Consider the following 18,850-nt stretch of genomic DNA (forward strand, 5'->3'; position numbering starts at 1 on the left):
TTCACACTAATCAGTCCCGACCCCCTAAACTGATGGCGATCCGAATGTAAATGCTTATAAGGTGATGTTTTTCCTTTTGACAGTATTTCCTTGAGTTGAAACGCAAAATATACTGGAGATATGTCGACCTCGTTGATTTCGTCATTCATTGTTATATGAAGTGGCGTAGCAGAGAGGCTTGTTATTCTGGCTAGGTAAGGGACTTTTCTTACAATACGTTCCTTGAAAGTTTGGAAATCGTATTCCAAAAGCTCCTCCTCCCCTATGAAAAAGGCAGTGATACGCTTGGAAGAATATTAGTCATAGATGACCTTCATTTGCACTAAACACATATTTGCACGGGCGTCAAGTGTTCAGCACAAACCTGAAAGGATGACTAATTTTGTCAAACCTGCACACCATGTGAACATGATTTGCCAAGTTTGTTTGACAAACATTCATAGTTTCGTGCTCCAAACGAAACATTTTCATTGGTCCCATCGTCACAGTTGTCTGCATGGGAAACTGTCTCGTTTGAAAAATAAACATACATGAAAAAACGTTCATGCTTCACGGTTGAACGCAAATGGTAGTATCTAACTGAAAGGAAAAAAAACAAACCCCTTTGACGTTGACCTCAGCATTGTGAAGACATTACGCGGAAGTCAAGCACACATTCGAAATCATGAGTTCCTTGCGAAAACATTTGGACTTCTAGGTAGGTTTACTCAGTAATTTCCCTCATCAACTGAAGCATGTTATTACATATTGAGTCTAACACTCATCGAGTTACCATTAAATTAATTATATTTTTCATAATGATTCCAGTAATGGAAAAAACATTGTACTTGCTGGTGATGGGATGGTCTGAGTGCCCCAATGTCTTTGCAGAATCAATAGTCGTAGTGATAAGGAAAACAGCACGGTAGTCTTCTTTATTGAAAATATGCTATACGATACTTGGATAGCATCTTTGTTCCTTTGAAGGAATTAATGATCAAATGGAATGTATAAAGAATAATCGAGATAACATGACGAGCTTTGCGCACCGAAAAAATTTATGCAAATTAGGCTTAGCCGGATCTGAGTTCCGCCTGGCAATTATTAACTGTAAGACAAGACCTCAGTTCGCGCCCACAGCACGTTCAAGGTGTTGCGGATGAGGTTTCTGTAATTACTTTTTGGCACTTTTCGGCGTCAAAATTGCATGGTTTGGGTAACCCATGCAAAACCTTTAAGCCGTCCTTTCTTGTCATAACACGAATGTTTTCCAGAAAGGGACACGCGGTAATGTCGGCGTCACTCGCGTGCAGGCATTTTCCAGGTTAAACTCACGCGTGGAATGAAGTCATGTTTACTTTAGCGTTTTTTTTAATGCGCACAAAGTAAGCCAAAGAAATTTTACAGTTAAACTTAAAGATCGGAATATTTTGTGCTGAAGATGATAAATGATCGACGCTGAACTAAATTATACGTTGAAGAAAAGACAAATCAACATAACATATAAAAGGGAATTTGGAAAAATACGAATTTGCGGAAACCCAGAAAATCTTCGATTTTGAAGGGAGGATTTATTTTTCGGAGAAACGTTTTGTTGGTTACATACTGGAGAGAAGACAACGTGAAGCGAAATTATAACTTGTTTTAATCTAAATAGAGGTATTTTACACTGTAAACACTCGTAGAACGTGCTTACCAATAACAAGAACGTTTGAAATTACTAAATATACACTGATTTGGTCGTTGACATACTGGTGAGAAGAAAATAAAAGCGCATTTACTACGCACTAAAAGTTAAATGGGAGAAATACTCATTTTTTAAAGAAGCCAGCCGAGAGAAAATAAATTAGAAGATAACCATATATATAACTGAAAATGTACCTATATCTAATATGTTCAGAGTGCCTCTGATAGTTCCTTTAAGGAGGGGCGTTCTGCAGGCTCTTCGCAAAGAGCAGTTCTGGCCACCTTTAAAGATTTCGCTGTCGCTGTTGGGAGCAAATCCAACACTGCCAAAACTATTTTCCCTAAAGAAAATATGTCCGATTGGGCACTCTGCCTGCCACTTCCGTTTACAATTTCGGGGGCAATGTGAGGATACTTTTCTCGATATCTCATCTGTTGGTTGATGGACATGGACATAGCCGGCTTGGGATCTGACGAGAAGCGAGCTTTCCCAAAATCGATAACAACAGGATTCCACTCCTCTCCTCGTTGCTCCATTACCACGTTATTGCTCTTCACGTCATTGTGAAGAATAGCACACGAATGAACGTGGTTCAATGCCTCAATAAGATTTTTTAAAATTCCAAGCCAAGTAGGCTTTTCCAGTTTTTCTTTCTTAATGGCTTTGTACAGAGTGAGGCCTTTGTTTTGAACACCGTGGAATTTCGTAACAAGTCGATAGGGCTCGCTCTTGGTTACGATGCCAAAGAGTAGAGGGACACCACGGTGATCTTCCAGGTGTTTGATCATCGTCGCTTCGTGGCATACTTCGCTTCTTAGATCGACGTTCTTTCTCTTGTTAAATTCCTTGACAGCTACTACCACATCCCTGTAATAGGCTAAGTAGCAACTGCCAAATGTCCCAGCGCCAAGAAACTTCGTCGTCCTCACGACTAGCGATGGGTCTATCTCTCTGAGCTTTCGCCGCTCCTTATCTTCGTTGAGCTTCTTTTCCGCCGCTAACTTTTTCATCGCTTTCTTTGCGGCTTTTTTTTTGCCTCCACCTCTTTCGTGCTTCCTTTCTGATCTTTTTCAACTTATCTTTGTCCTTCACTGCCTCGCGTTTGTTCCTGGCCATTGCACAACACTTTTACCAGGTACACAATCAAGAGAAGTAATCGACAGAAAAGGAGACTGAAATGCCAATTTTCGAAGGCGTCGCAGGTGATCACACTAGCGCAGATATCAGAGCGCTATTGATGAAATCCTAGAAATGTTGCGTAAGTCGAAAAACCTCCGGAAGACGAGGTGTGAAAGACCTCCTTACAATGAAAAACGATCTATTGTGCTCTTTGAGTACAGTAGCAGTTTCAACGCTTGTCCATATTCAGCGCTTATCTCAAACATGGCATCTCTAGCTATTTACAAGACACGCTGCGACATATGCTCATCGATGTTCAACACAACAACTGCGCTACTGAGACATAGAGAATCGAAACATCGCATTGCTGCGCTCAAGGCAGAGTGGGCTACATTTGTCAAGTTGTACAATGGACAACAGATCGTACAGCCTCCCGCAAGAATAAGGACAAGGTCTATCAATTACAAACAATGGATAAGTGGCATTGTAGAAAGTCTTAATTCGTCCCTACATCCAAAAGCCGCTGGTATGTAATTTTTCTCTTTTCCGCTCTTATCACGCGCAAATAGCTGTCAAAATCAAGTTTAATTAGTAATGTGCAGTCAAAATGCCACGTCGCTCAACAAGTTTTAAGTTAAACCAGCGTCCAGTCAGGCGCTTCCGACTAAATAATTTAGAAGGGAACGATAAAGCTAACTGATTTAATATCTTCTCAAGAACATGTCCAAGTTGCAGAAATTAAAAAACCGTAGAAATTGAAAATGTTAAGAATTGGTGGTTCGTGTTAAAAATTGAGGAACACTTCTCATTTGGGATGTAGAGCATTGTCACTTTGCGCTGCCGGGTTGTTCACTGTGACTTACTCATTACTTTTATTACGTGTTCGCGCTTTTCTTCGACGAAATTGGGGACATAGGAGAAATTCACCCCTAAAAGAAAAATAATCATGGGCTCTTCTCGAAATTGGACACCAGTAATAACTGCGTACGAATGGTTGCGTACGACGCGAAGTTGCAGACTTTTTTTTTCTCTTTTCACAGTCAGGAAAATAATTCTGGTGTTGTACAGCGCGATTGTTACCATTACCTTGTCAAAAGACCTGCTTGTCTTAGATTTTAATACTATGGGAAGGTTTTCGAGGGATACCAATAACACGTGCAATTATGTGATTTAAAAATAACTCAGGTTTACGTTTAAAAAGAGCAAATCACTTAGAACATTTTACGACAAAAATAATCTAACTTTTGTTAATCATTTTGGTTTCAGGGAAATGGTGTCGAGTTGAAAGATATTATGTTCCTGAAACGTATATCCAAGCTTTGTTGGCAAGGATGCCAAATGCTTTTCTAAACAGTGCGAGAGAAAAACGGCATTTGCGGCCCCCTGTATGGAGAGAAAAATCCAAAGTTTTTCACTACAGGGATCATGAGGTCAATGATGTTATTTCTGCCCTGAGCCAAAGTTCTGTACCATTACAGTTAAAGAAAAGCTATCGGGGGGATACGGAAGTTAATGCGAGTAATGAGTTGTTAAACGCTCACCAAGCTTTACAGGCGGCCAAGGAAAGAGCAAGGGGCAAGAAATCAAGCACGATTCCCACCCAGCACATTGAAATTGTTGTTGGGAATGGAGAGGGAAGAGCAACCAGAGAATTTGAAGTAATTTGGTGGCCTGATCTTTTTTCAGGCACTAGACATGGGAAACTGACCCTGCGATTTTATGTTTCTAAAGTAATACTTTGATTTAGTGTAATAATAGCCTGCACCATGTTTTTAAAACATTTTCAATAATGTCTAATACAGTCTAGTTGACTTGTTCACCATGTTTCCGTAAATTTGGTGGCTGTTTCTTCGCAGTCTTTATCAGTTTGTTTAAAAAAAAAACCATAAATGGTGTTTTTCTTTCTTTAGAGAAACAAACTTGTCTGTAGAAAGCTAAAATTAAACCCGGAATACAGCAGAATGAATCTTTAATGCTTGCACAATTCATGTCTAGCTGGGCACACTATATTCTGATGCACTTCATTCTGCTGCAACCAAATTCACTGGATAAAAAAAAAAAATAAAAACATGTAAAAAATATTGGAGGGATAATATCTGGGGACTTTCACTATTTCTATGGTCATCAGGAATGACAGAATAAAGCAGTAACTGTTCACAGAATTCTTAGTTCACTTAACTGAAAGAATGATGAGTTGGAGGGAACTACACCTTTTTTTCCAAGCATCTCTAGTAATTCATGATGGAAATAATAATAACAACATTGATAACAATAATAATAATAATTGTTTATTAGTTATAATGATAATCATTATGACTATAATTCCTATAATTATTTCCATTAAAATAATAATTATTATTATCATTTATATTATTATCATTATGATTATTATCATTATGATTATTATCATTATCATTATTTCAATGTTTATCTATGAACTAAATGGTGTTTTTGATAGTCTGGCTGAGTGATTATCTAAGTGATTGAAACTGGGGCAAAATAAACTCGAGAATAGACAGGAAAACACCAAAATCTTTTCAGGACTGCATTTCTTGAGTTGGCTCACTGTCAAAGGTTTTGGGACTTCATTAAGCTAGTGCTATCTGTAGTGGACCCTGTATCAAACAGAGAAGAATAGCAGCTGAATTAGTAATAAGAATATATAAGGACAATGATAGCATTGATTGACCAAAGTGACTATGATTAATAACAGGTGATAGCTAGGTGACAAACAGTGAAAGCAACACACTTTTCAAAACAAAAAGAGCAAGCTAATACTGCAATCAGATAAAAATACCTGTCCATAAAGGACTAACAACATAGAGCAGAAAAAAAATAGGGACTGGTTCTGCCATCAGATATCAACAGTCCATGAACTGACCACCCAAGAGAAACAGAACAAGTTGGTGGTTCTGCCATCAGATAACAACAGCCCATAATGGACTGACTACCCAAGAGAAACAGATCCACCTATTAGTTCTGCCATCAGATAACAACAGTCCATGGACCAACTACCCAAGAGAAACAGAACCAGGCAGGTGGTTTTAAATTAGAAAACAACTATTTAAGAGAAAGCCCTCTGTACAACGTGTCACAGAAACTTTTTGCATTTTAACAATTTACTGAAGAGATAAACCATCAGAAACACTTGAATTTCTATTTGGGGGGGGGGGGGAGGGGGAGGAATTAAATGGTAGTCTACTTGCCTCAGCATGCCATCCTCATTGAGCAACCTATTTCATTTCAAAGTGATGAACACAATCATAAAGATAACAATAATGATAATAATAACAATAACAAAAACATTAATAATAATCATAATTATAATAATCATAACAATAACAACAATGACAAAGTCCGTGTTAGTCTGGCCTCTACCCTGCAGAAAATACAGCTCACCGACCAAAGCTGAATTCTGTGTAAGAATTGTATTGCAATTGGTCATTGAGGCACTCAAGCCACCTCACCACGACAAGGTACGGACACTGAGGTGGAAAAAAGGGGTCTGTACCACTGCCTTCAGATAACAACAGTCCACAATGAACTGACTACCCAAGAGAGACAGAAGTGGTTGACATGTTATGCCAAAAAAAAAATAATAAAAATTATAAAAAAAAGATAGTTCTGCCATCAGATAACAACAGCCCACAATGGACTGACTACCCAAGAGAAACAGAACTGGTTTGTAGATACCAATCAAAGTTTATGTAAAAAATAATAAAAAAACAAAAACAAAACAAAACAAAGTAAAGCAAACAAAAGCGAAAAAAATAGAGCACAAATTAAATAACAATTAAATATTAAAAATAGTTCTGCCATCAGATAACAACAGACAGTGATAGTCTGACTACCCAAGAGAAACAGAACTGGTAAGTATAAAACAATCATGGTTTATAAAAGACTAGAACAAAAACAATAACAAACACAAAAAGAAAACAAACCAAAAAGTAATTTTCAAATTTTTTGTAACAGTTCTGCTATAAGATGACAACAGGCAGTCAGCCGATGGACTGACAACACAAGAGAAACAGAGGTGGCTTTAGGGTAGAATAGGTTGTGCACTAAGTCTCTAATGGCCAGGACTTCCAGCTTGGTCTCTCCACTTCAGAATCTGAAGCATCAAGTCTTTCCTGTGCACATCCATATTACAGTACTGCCATTGAAAGTTGTTAATGGACAAGGCACCATCAAATAATATATCTTTTGCTGCCATTATCACCCCAATACCACAACTTCCAACACCAATCATCCTAGAATCAACTGCTGTCTGACATGGCATACTAAAACGCTTAAATCTGTGACAATTGTGCCAAAACTTTGTTTGAAGAGCAGCATGACAGGGGTATATTTCTAAGAGCAATTCTAATGATCTTTTGACTGAGGAAAGGGCTATGGGAGGTGCAGTGGACTTCATTCCATCATCAAAATACATCTCTCTGCTGACTAGATCCACAAAAATCAATCCCCAGTGGTTGGGCAGGTAGACTGGCACCAATATTTGCTGGAGGTCATTGGCTTGTTTCAGCAGCTCTACAGTTTCTCTCAACTTCTGCCTTTGGAATTCTTTGTCATTTGACCTCATCCAATCATAAAACTCACTTGGAAAGAAGACAGTGAAACCCTTTCCAATTTCTCTTGCCATGTCTAGAAACTTGCAAATGCAAATATCTATGACAAAACTGTCAATGTATCGCTCCTCAACAAGATCCAAAAATGAGGTGGAATCGAGGTTCTTACTACTATGCTCCAGTATTGGTTGAGTGGCTGAAACATTCCAAAGGGCATTTTGCATCTGTACAAGTTCTTCGGGGCTGCATTTCATCTGGAGGAGCCATAAGCCTCTGCAGATACTTTGTGATGGGTGTACACGATTACACAGAAACGCCGCAAGACAGATAAGGCATTTTCAGAGAACTGCCCGATACCTTCAATCTCGATGCCACTAGGATTCTTACCAGCTTTTCGTTCATTGTTCAAAATTGTGTGAGCCCTCTGGATGTCAACTTCACAAGGACGCTCTGCTAGACAGAAGGGATCTGAAAAGGGCAGCTTCTCATAAAATGGGTTCAATGCAGAGGGAGATCTGGATGTTAATGGAGGAATGAGGCTGTAAAGGGCAGCTACTTCAGCTCTTGTTGTGGCCTTAGCCATTGCAGCTTGAAGTGCACATTGCTGTGGTATTGTGAGATCATTATCATCATCTTCAATAAAAATAGAAGTGTCACCAACAAGCTTTGGGGATGTTTGGCTGATGATGGATGCAGAATCAGGATGTTCATAACTCTTTGAGTGTGTGGAGTCAGCAAAGTTGAGCACTGAAGTGGATGACGGGTAGATGTTAGACAAAGTTGAGTCACAAATATCAAATTTAATTCGTTTGGGTGCTGGCTGTAACGGATGAATATTGGCATGTGAACTAACATGAATTCTGGGATGACAGAGATGTTTGAGATCATCTTGTGGTTCTGGAATTTCTATGGAGAAATGCTTTTCCCAGGACTCATGACAGTATTCAAAAATTTCACATGTTTTGGAATCATCAACTTTAGTTCCATGATCTTTGTCAAAACAATAGGTTAAGTAGTCAGTTCCAAACATTTGCTCAAAAAGATCACTAAGAACAAACACCCACGATTTCTTTTCTTCAGTCCATGATTTTAAATCGTGACTTACACTTTTCCAACCACATCCGCGGTAGGAAAATGTTTTTTTTCCTAGGAAAAAAAAGGATTAATAACCTGAGTGCTAATTCTATGTTTCATCATAATTATTTTAAAAGTTCACAAAGAGTAAACTAAAAAACTCACTGAAACAGATATTAAAAACTATACCCACCTACATTAATACAATTCCGTGCTTCATAGAATGAGTACCTCAGGGATAGCAGCATAGTTGCATACCAGTGGGTGAGGATTTGATTCACTGGAAAGAAAAAGGTGAAATTTTGACAGGTTCTACTGTCATCTAAAGTAGATGTTCATTAACATGTGCATGTTTCATAATTGCATACCCATCAAAATAAATGTTAATTAACTTACAAGAATGGCCAGGCCCAGATGCATCATGGTTTAATTGTTGCCTTAGAATACAACTGGCGATGTAGCTTGTGGAGGACTCAAATCCTTGCCCTGAATACTTATAGAAAGAGCGGAATTGCCGAAGAAGCATAGCACTGTGGTCAACAACTAGGTGTCCATAGTCACCAGTGCCGAGATGAGAACCAAACAGCTTCTTTAGCAAAAATCCCCACTCCTTGCACTTAAATGAGAAGACCAAGAAGATAAATGTGGAAAAAGTATAAGACTAGCTAAAGGGGAATAAAGTATGGTAATTGGAGGCTAGCAGTTTTCCTGAGTGTGTAATTAAGAATTATCAATTTGCTGGTGTAAGCTGAGTGCATGAGTTTTAAACCAAAAGCTAACACATATAAAAGCAAATGTATGTAAGTAGATTAAAATGATTTTTAAGGCATCCTCATTTCAGATAATTAGAGCTCTTACATCCATATTTGAAGCAATGGAAAGGCAATCGTTCTTAATGGTAGAAAAAAGTCACCTTCACATCATGAATGTCAATCTGTTGTTCTTCATGGTCTTCAAAGACTCTCTCACGCATTGTAAGAGCAATTTCTCTCCAATCACAGCAAACCTAGTATAAAAGGTTTTAGGCAATCACCTTCAAGTTAGCTCAGATATGAATTGGCTGTTATTAGTATCTTACTGCATCAGGCAAACCTTTAAATAACATTTTCTGATGTGGATTTTAAACATAGTACTTTTCTCATTCATTTTTCATTTGTGAATAATTTAGGACAATTTTCTCAACTTACCTTTGAAAACATCTCAATTTGAAGTTCAGCTGCATATTTTGCAAAAGAACTAGAGGACATTTGAACTTCTGGCTGTATTTTTCTCCCTCTTTTCCTCTTTTTCTTGCCTGGCTCTTCACCATTTGACATTTCCTCCAACTTGAGGAATGCTGTTTCCACCTCATTTTGTTTTTTTTTCCAATACTTTTCAAGTTTAAGCAAAAAGGCTTTAAGCTCTGTGAGGAATGGACACAAGATTCACTTAATTTGAATAGTTATTACATGTGAATTAACACCACTGAAAGCACCAATGCAAGACAAACAACAAAGAAGAAACAAAAAGGACAACAAAATGGTACTCCAGGTTGTCAAAGCTCAATTTTAGAAATAAATTGGAGAAATATTGTAGTTCACTGTGTGACAATGCAACTATTGATAGCATCTACAGTGTATGAGGTGTACTAAAATTAAGTTATAGGGAAAAACGGCCTCATGCAGCAGCCTTTACCTTTCGTGTCATCAAGATTAACTGTTTCCTCTGTAGAGCCATAATCACGTATGTAAGTTCCCCTGTCAAATAGGTCACTCACAAACTGCAAATCAAAATGTTGCATTTCTCAATTGGCAAAAAATTTAAAAATTATCAGTTAGCAACTCCTTATGACAAGGTTTTTGAAACTCTATATTAAGCTTTATCTTATTTTCAAGGCATATATTTAATTTTGACAGATTCTCAGTGGATTCAATCACACCGCAATTCTAATGACCATTGAACTACTAGACTAAGTACATACGACTGAACTGCTGAAGCTAGTGTTCAAAAGGTTAATTGCATACCATTATGCGCTCTTCAAAGAAAGCAACATAGCTAAGAATGACATTTCTTGCAGCTCCAGGACATTCCATATAGTATTTGGTCACTTTCTCAAGGGGTAGTGATCTTTCGACGACATCTTCAAAATTCTGTAGAACTGTCCTTTCAGTAGAACCTGAAGAATAATCATTTCTAGAATATCCATCTGAGATTTTGGAGTAATGTACATGTTATGACACACACTGACAGCATGGTTAGCATAGAGTTGCAAAACTACATGGTATTTGTCAGGTAAAATATACCTTGACTATAAAAAAAACTGGTTGTTCAAATGAGTTTTATTGGCTATTTAATGCTTTGATCTGGCTATTACTGAGAAATACAGCTCTTCCATACTTTTAATATATACTGAATTAACTAATTCCTGATAAATTAGCACTGGCTGATGCTGATATAAGAAATAACTGCCCCAAGGTAAAAGATAACTATATATGCAAGTACAATAAATTAAATCAAGTACAAACACCATACCAGAAAAAGATGCCACTTGAATGTTTTGTCTAGTTATTTCTGTTTGCTGTCCTTTTCTTTCCTTGACCGTTACTCTTGGGAAGCCATGGCAATTTTCAGGACCATAATCAGACAAAATCTTGTTTAAATTATCAAGGCTACCAACCCGATATGCAAACAACCCCAATGAACCCAAAAGTTGTTCACAATTTCTCATCTCACAATGCAGAGAACAGAGATTAATGCTGCTTAATTCTTCCTCCAACAGGAAATTAAGATCATCTCGAAGGCCTGAACACCTATATAGAAAGAAAATAAAGAGAGTCAATTGGATCAGATTTGAAATGCATGAAAGATGTCTGATACCAATAAATTTTATTACAGGTATCTCACCTTCCAATGTTGGCTTTTGATCTTAGACAATCTAGACAGGTTTCATCTGCATCAACTCCCTGGCATGTACAGGCCTCAATTAAAATAAGTATTTAATTAAATTTCATTTCTTAGCTAATTTAATGCACTTTTACCAATGGATATAAATATTCAATTCTACAAAATAAAGTCATTGATAACTGTTTTTCACTACAGCCATGTACCACCTCAAATTTGGCTTGATACCATTCTACTTTCAGAGAACTTAACTGATCATAAGTCAATGGAATAATAAAAGCAAGGAAAGTATCAAGAGAAATATTTACCCTTATTGCATCACAAAATGCACAAAATTCCACACCATATCCTTTCCCACCAAGAAGGAAATCTTCATCATTTTTTTTGTTGAGTAGAAGCAGCAAGGCCTTGTAATCAAGAGTCACTGCAGAAACAGGAATTTAAGGAAATGATTACAGGATATACCATGAGAATTTAACTTTCTCTCCCCAAATGAAAATCACCTGTGAAAGAAATGTTGTACTTTTTGCCATCAACCCATATTCCATGTTTTTTGATGACATCTTTCTGATTATTGAGATTCTCAAGTAATTGCTTCAAATTTGACCTGATGAAAAAACAAAAATTAAAGAAAACAAGTTGAAAAAGCACATTATTAATGCCATTCCACTTCTCTGAATATTCTGGTATCTACTGCAAAAATATTGGCAATATTGTAAGTACACTTAGAATTCTTACTTATGTTTATTTTGAAGAGCATTTAAAGTCTCCTCTTCAAACCCAGTAAAATGCACCATTGTCGGCATGCATCAGCTTCTGATCTAATGCACATCTTATAATTTCTTTTTAATTCTTGTAAATGATTATAAATAATCATTGTAAAATTAGTAATTATAATTTTTGTTCACTGATCATTTGACCCAACTTATTTAAATCACCACTAACCTTTTCTCTTTACAGTTGCCAATTGCAAGGGGGTAAATGGACAATGCACTCTCAGAGCTTTTGTTTTTAAAATCAATAGGTGCCAGGCCTACAGCTACTTGGTCTTTACCTGAAATAAACAAATTCAAAAGTACCTCTACTTAACCTAGCAGGGATTATAGTTTCGTACTCAAGACTAACAACCCTCAAAGAATTTACTAAAATGAGAACACACCTCCAAGTGGGCGTCCATCTAGTTTAATGTTAAACTCTTTGTTTTCTGAGTCACATGAATGGAGGTGCTGCTCCCTTATTGCCCAGATGAGAACAGAATTTAGATGCACATTCCAAGCATCAAAATCTGCATTGTTGACCCTGGCAATTTGGAAAGTTTTCTGCACTGCAGAGAAGACTAGTTTCTTCAATGCTTTTATCTCATTTTTTGTTAGTAGCACAGGTGTGTCTCCAGCTCTCTATACAAAAAAATAATGAAACAGGTTTACATTAGCTGACACCTTGTAATTGGTAAAAAAAAAAGATTGACATCAGTTATGTTCAGAAATGCATATGAAAACATCCAATTAAAAGAAGTCTCCATAATTGGTTTGTGTATAGTGTTCAGATTTTCAAGCCACAAAACTGAATGAACAAATTTAATTTCCCCCTCATCGGAAATCCTTCGCTAATGTTAGATGTACTCATAAAATAATCAATGTGCTGCAGGTCTCATCAAGGTGCACACAATCATCCCCAAATTATGATTCCTCATGAAATTTAAAATTGAGCACTTATGAATTTTCTCAAAGACAACCCTGCAAAGGGCCGGTTTACTTTACAGGTAAGAAAAAAGTTCACATGATCGACAGCCCATTGACACAGAAACAAAGTAATGAAAATAAAATAAGTCACAAAAGAATTATATTGAATGAATGCAAAGCCTCTATGATTAGCAGCTCACCCCACTCTTTCCTAGTCTAGTCAGGTTCAGCAAAGTTTGCCATGCAGAATCTGGGAGTCTTGTTTGGAGCTTAAAAAACAACAGCTCCCAGTCTGGTACACGAATGCTTTGGAAGACATTTTCGAGTGTTTCTGGCAAAAGAAGCTCGGTCAGAACATTCTTGGAACCCTTTGATTTTGTAACTAGATCAACGACTTCTGAAATAATACCCTGTACTCTTTCCCTTTCCCCATCCGTTCCGTATAGGAAGCTGTTTCCAAGGACAGCTGCGATAGATTCATTGTACCTCTCAGAAACGTCGTCAAGGACAGCTCTTATCTCCCTGCACCTTTTAAGAATTTGTCGTTTCTTGTTTGTAGTTCCTAAATCAGATCGATTCTTAGTGTCCTCGATTGAACTGCACGAGGAACTGGACGAACTTAATGGAGTTGATGAGCAACATGGGGAATTAAAGGAAAAATTGTCGGACTCCATGCTCGATTCGAGATCGGAAATCCGTGTTTGAAGTTTCTTCAGTTCCTCTTCAAGGGAATTTACCCTGGCTGATCTATCGACAAGCAAAGAAGCGAACTCTTCCGAGTCTTGACTGAGCTTGGCGCCAAAAGATGAATTTTTCGCGCACTCGAGCTCAAAGTCTAGTGTGGCGGAGTTCACCAAATTTATGATAGCCATAAATCCCGCAGAATTAATAAGTTCGTCGGGGATTGTTCTATTACGAAGAAGACCAGCTACTAGACCGAACGTGGACACAACAGAAACGAATTCGGGAATCCTGTCCAACTCTACGACTCCGTTCGATGATTTGGCGGGCTGAAGTTCCCGCGCAGCCACACTATGGATTTCGTCGGGAAATATCTTAAATACGTCGCGTTTGAAAAATTTACGCGCAGGAACGCCACATACCTCTTTCGAAAGGAGATACCAATGCTTGCAAGGGTCAAGTGTGGTACTTGTGACCCTGCAAAGAATCTGAGTAATTATGTCAGCCGGGGGTAAGGCGCACGTCGACAATCCGACTGCCTCCATGACTTCACTTCGAATGGTTTCGAAATCGAAAACATGATACTTTTCAACTTTGAAAATCCCGCCGAAGTTTACTATTATAATATTAGTAAGAATTTAACCAGGATACGTAGCCAAGTCGTACGATCGCCACAGGTCTCGTACGAAAACAATAGGATCGTGTACTATGATCATAAAGCGTGAACTGTGGTCGATTCATTAAATAACGCGTACTGGAAATTAGATACGGTTGTTACTCAGGTCGTTCGACTGTCATGGAAGTGTTAGGAATTTATTTATTAAATGTAAATTATTTTTTTTATTCTCTTAGGATCAGTGTAGTTCGTGATTATTTGTATCTGTTACGTAATTTTTATTCTTCACTTGTGTAAACTGTTGTGTAATTAACCTTTATTGTGTATATCAAATAGTTTTCTTCATTCTTTTCGGGCACCTTGCGTCCATGAGTATTTAAGGATTTGGGTGGTTTGGTACGGTGTGGTTTTTTTTTGAAGAAGTGAGGTGAAGGTTTGTGAGTTACGAGCGAAGAGCGTGGAAAAATTTGAGTCGACGGAGACTCGGCACAGTATCATTTCTGAGAAATTCATTCAGAACAATCGTTCCATTTCACGGTAGAAAACCATTTGCGGGGGAACGGGTGTGCAAAGAATCTACCAGACTGTGAGCTAAAGGAAGAAGAGATAGTAACTAATTCAATAACAAGTCTGAGCGAGTCAAGTTACGAGAAGTAAAAAGTTGAAAACTGCAAAGTTGTCAGAAGACGAAGCAAAGTTGAAACGAAGGAAACGAGCAAAGTTGAGAACTGGTGAGACAGGAACCTGGTTGGAGAAACGGGAGTTTGGTTTGTCAGGGCACTGTTTGTTGGTGGAGCGTGGTGATTTGTGGACAAGAGAAGAACACGGACGCGGGCGTAAGGTGAAACCCAACCGAACTGAACTAAAAAAAAAACCTTTTTTTTATCTTAATAGTAATAATCTTGTAAATAGTTTTAGTGTACTGTAGTTTAAGTTAGCGTATTCCTGTAAATTAATTAGATCATTGTATTATCGTTATTGTTAGTCGCTTTATTGGTTTAATTAGCATAATAAATATCTCTAGGCCTACGTTTAGTTGTATTGTGGCGTGTGTTCTCGGGCTCGTTTATGTTCTGTGTTTTGTTTGTGTTAGGGGGCACCCACCTTTGTGGCGCGGATTCGTCACATCGACACATGAAAATAACGATATCTTTTGTTGCTTTTTCATGGCAAACCAAGCGAAAGAATCATACATAAATAATTGAAACAGGTATTGCCTCTTCTGTGAAAAGAAAGGGTCGTAGAAAGACTACGTGATTAGCAATGTCATAATAATAAGGAAACAGGCAGAATCACAAAGAAAGTAGTATTTTATTGGGCATCACGCATAGCAAATTTTATATTTCATGACTCTGATTTTCATCGCTATCAGATGACCACGCGTTAACTCGCACGCAATCGCTTATCTCTCGTGGATTCGTGGGCGCTAAGTCTATGTAATTACATCGTGGTGTGATTGATGTGATGACATCCACCCAACGCCTTCTTCCCCAAACCTCGGCATCAGTTTACGATGCCTGCTGTGAATTTTTTTCTTGAGCAAAGCTCGTCATGATACATAAGCGTTATGAGACTAAGCGATACGTGCACAATACACTTCATGATATGATGCTGAAGTTATTGCATGGGTATAAAAGCCATGTATAGGTGGGCATTACAAGTGTTATGTTGTTGTTTGGTTCACTTGGAAAAATCAAAGTCCTTTACCGTTGATCCCAGCATTGTGAAGACATCTTGTACAGGTCAAGTAATACATTGGAAATCACGAGTTCTGGGTCTAAAAATATTTCACCAGGCATTTTAATGCATCTCAATCTTTCAAGTGCATTTCTTAGTCTATCATGGAAAAATATCATACTAGTGGGTTCAAGTTGGATAATCATTGGTTCCTAAGTTATTGCAGCTTCGCCGCTATTACATTAATTCCAAAAATGATGTATCTAAAGCAAAAAGTTTTTTCTAATTTTGCTACGTATCATGCACAAAACTTTCAAAGCTTAACTATAAAGGAGTCAATTAAAGATGTATAGTGAACCAAAGACAAGTGTTCCCAGAAAAACATGGCCTACGCTTAGACATTATGATTACACCTCGCCTTTTTCAATTGTATCCTTCGACGGTTTGGTGTCAAATAAACTAACATACCTACGATAACAAACCGTGCTGACAGTTGCTTTATTAAAGGGAATCAAAAGTTTCTAATGAGGAATTTTCAGGTATACACCCTGATTACAAATAAGCAGTCTTCAACGAAAGAAACGAACTATTCAGTTCTTTCTTAATTATAAACAATTTTTTTTTATCAAAGGGGAACAAGAATAACGTAAATGTTAAGCCATTAAAGGTAAAGTCTCAATCACTTAATTCTTCGCGAGCGTGCTTCAAAACAAAGACTTATAAACATCTGCAATGCTATTTCCTGCCTTTTCTCTCCGTGAAGAAATAGTCCTCTTCTTTTTCTGTGAACTTAAAGTAGCAACTTGTGAGGGTAACACCACCCTGCTCGTTCTTGTCAACTGTGCATGCCGAAATATGGAAGTTACCACGGTTGCTCTCAATGCTGTTGGATTCGATAAGGGCGGAAGTACTTTTGGATTTCTCTACACTCCCAATTGTGTCTTTCAAAGCCCTCTTCTCGACCTTTTTAACTTTTAAGACCTCGCTGAAGATGTCGATCACAACATCAGAGATCTAGCTTAAACTCATTTGGAAAGGAAAAGTATCTTTGAAACGGTTTGAAACTTTGCGTAACCCACCCGACTTGAGACGCTACTTTCCTGTAAAACGCATACCAATCGCTAGGGTTAGTGTAGCGGTTGTACTTCTTGTTTGCTGCCAATTGAGAAAGCAAGGTGGAGTGGAGCACGTCCTTCTTCAGTTATAATGCAGCACAGGACGCCATACTGGATGAGAACACATGATTGTGTCTTTGTTGGGAAGCCGAGAGTGCATTGCGCACCTTAACATCTCCCTTCCTTTTTTTTTTTAGAAACTACAAACTGAACAAAACATTTAGTGACGGGTCAGCAAAATGGAAAGTCTCCCGCCACAGCAAAGGTGGATTACAATGCCCCCAATGGAGGATGCCTCTACGCCCATCAAACAACGAAGGGTGGAAAAAAAATAAATAGAAGAAAGAAAAAAATATTAAACTGAACAATAATAAAATGAATCTCCAACAGCAATTTGTGTGCCTATCATCGATCAATGTAGTGTCATTGATGATTAAACGGGGAGGTAGTCATAAGTTCAAACGGGTAGGGGGTTTGCACACACGGCCCGAACGAGTTTTTGTTACAGGTTTGTTTGTTTGGCTCTGTTCGGCGACGGGGCTTGGGCGATGGCATAAGCTTGGTTTGTCGTTGTTAGGTACTAATGGTATTGGAATAGGCTGGTCGGGTGCTTCCACTTCAGCAGTCTGCACTGGCATGGCACTTGAGGCAGATGGTTGCATTATGGATGAAGGGGGTGGTGGGTGAACAGGTTGAGCAAAGTGTGGGGTGGGTGGCTGGCACGGTGGGGGTTCTGTTGCCGGCACAGGACTAGGAGGTAGCTTATCCAACCACGACCTTGTCATAGTGTTGTTTAGCCCTAGCTCGCTTAGCCGCGATAGCTCCCTGGACTATGTCAGTAGTGTGGTCGCTGGGTAGTAAGAGCTCCGTGGATATAGGAAGGAGTCCGCGGGTGCGGCGTCCCGTACTCCTTTCTGCTGGGCTCAAGAGATGGGCCTCATGCAGGCCGGTTTTCCCAGACTTTTTCAAGATGCGTTTGACGATTTTTACTGATGCCTCTAATTTTCCATTTCCCTTGGGCCAGTACGGTGAGCTTGTGACATGGTTTGTCTGGTATCTGTGGCAGAGCTGCTCAAAATCGGATGCAATAAATTGCGGTCCATTATCAGTTAAAATCGTTTCTGGAACACCATGTCGAGCAAAATACGCTTCAGTTTTGGCCACAATAGTGGCAGATAAGATGTCTTCCAGTTCATCAACCTCGATGAAGTCTGAATAATGATCGGTTGTGGCGAGGTAGGTGCTCGACTCAAACGCACAAATATCTCGACTAATAAACTGCCAAGGGTACTCTGGAATAGGCTGGGACTTCATGGGTTCCTTGGCATTCTGTAATGGAAACTGTGCGCATTTCCCACATGAACGGCATTTCGCGGATATCAGACTTCATGCCTGGCCAGAAGACAGTGTCCTTACAGAGACGGATGTTTGATTCAGCTCCAAAGTGGGCAGCGTGAGCCTTTTGCAGGATCACGTTTCTTTTTGCCAGCGGGATAAGTACTTGCGTTCCTTTTTAGATTACCCCATCTTGATGGGTTAGTTCTTCCCTGAAGTTCCAACAGGGGTGTAAACTTTGGGGAAGTTCCGATTTTCTTGAAGGCCAGCCTGTGGTTATGACCCTGATCAAGTGACAGAGAGTGGGGTCACTCTCAGTTGCAGCTATGATTTCCTTCAGAGTCTCGGAAGTGACCCTAGGGTTTTTGATGTCGCTGTCGATGTCAAGACTGAAAATCTCAAAATTGGTTTGTTTTGAGTCGTTGATGGTGGGGAGA

The 18,850-nt window shown here is 38.7% G+C and overlaps 2 pseudogenes; both read right to left on the reverse strand.

Moving 5' to 3' along the window:
* Positions 1-1,601: 1,601 nt before the first annotated feature.
* Positions 1,602-3,535, reverse strand: LOC148724104 (uncharacterized; annotated as a pseudogene).
* A 1,516-nt stretch (positions 3,536-5,051) lies between these two features.
* LOC148724105 (uncharacterized) lies at positions 5,052-14,379 on the reverse strand (annotated as a pseudogene).
* Positions 14,380-18,850: the final 4,471 nt, after the last annotated feature.

Source organism: Stylophora pistillata, chromosome 9, assembly GCF_964205215.1.
Source record: "Stylophora pistillata chromosome 9, jaStyPist1.2, whole genome shotgun sequence".
In the NCBI taxonomy this organism is placed as follows: domain Eukaryota; kingdom Metazoa; phylum Cnidaria; class Anthozoa; order Scleractinia; family Pocilloporidae; genus Stylophora; species Stylophora pistillata.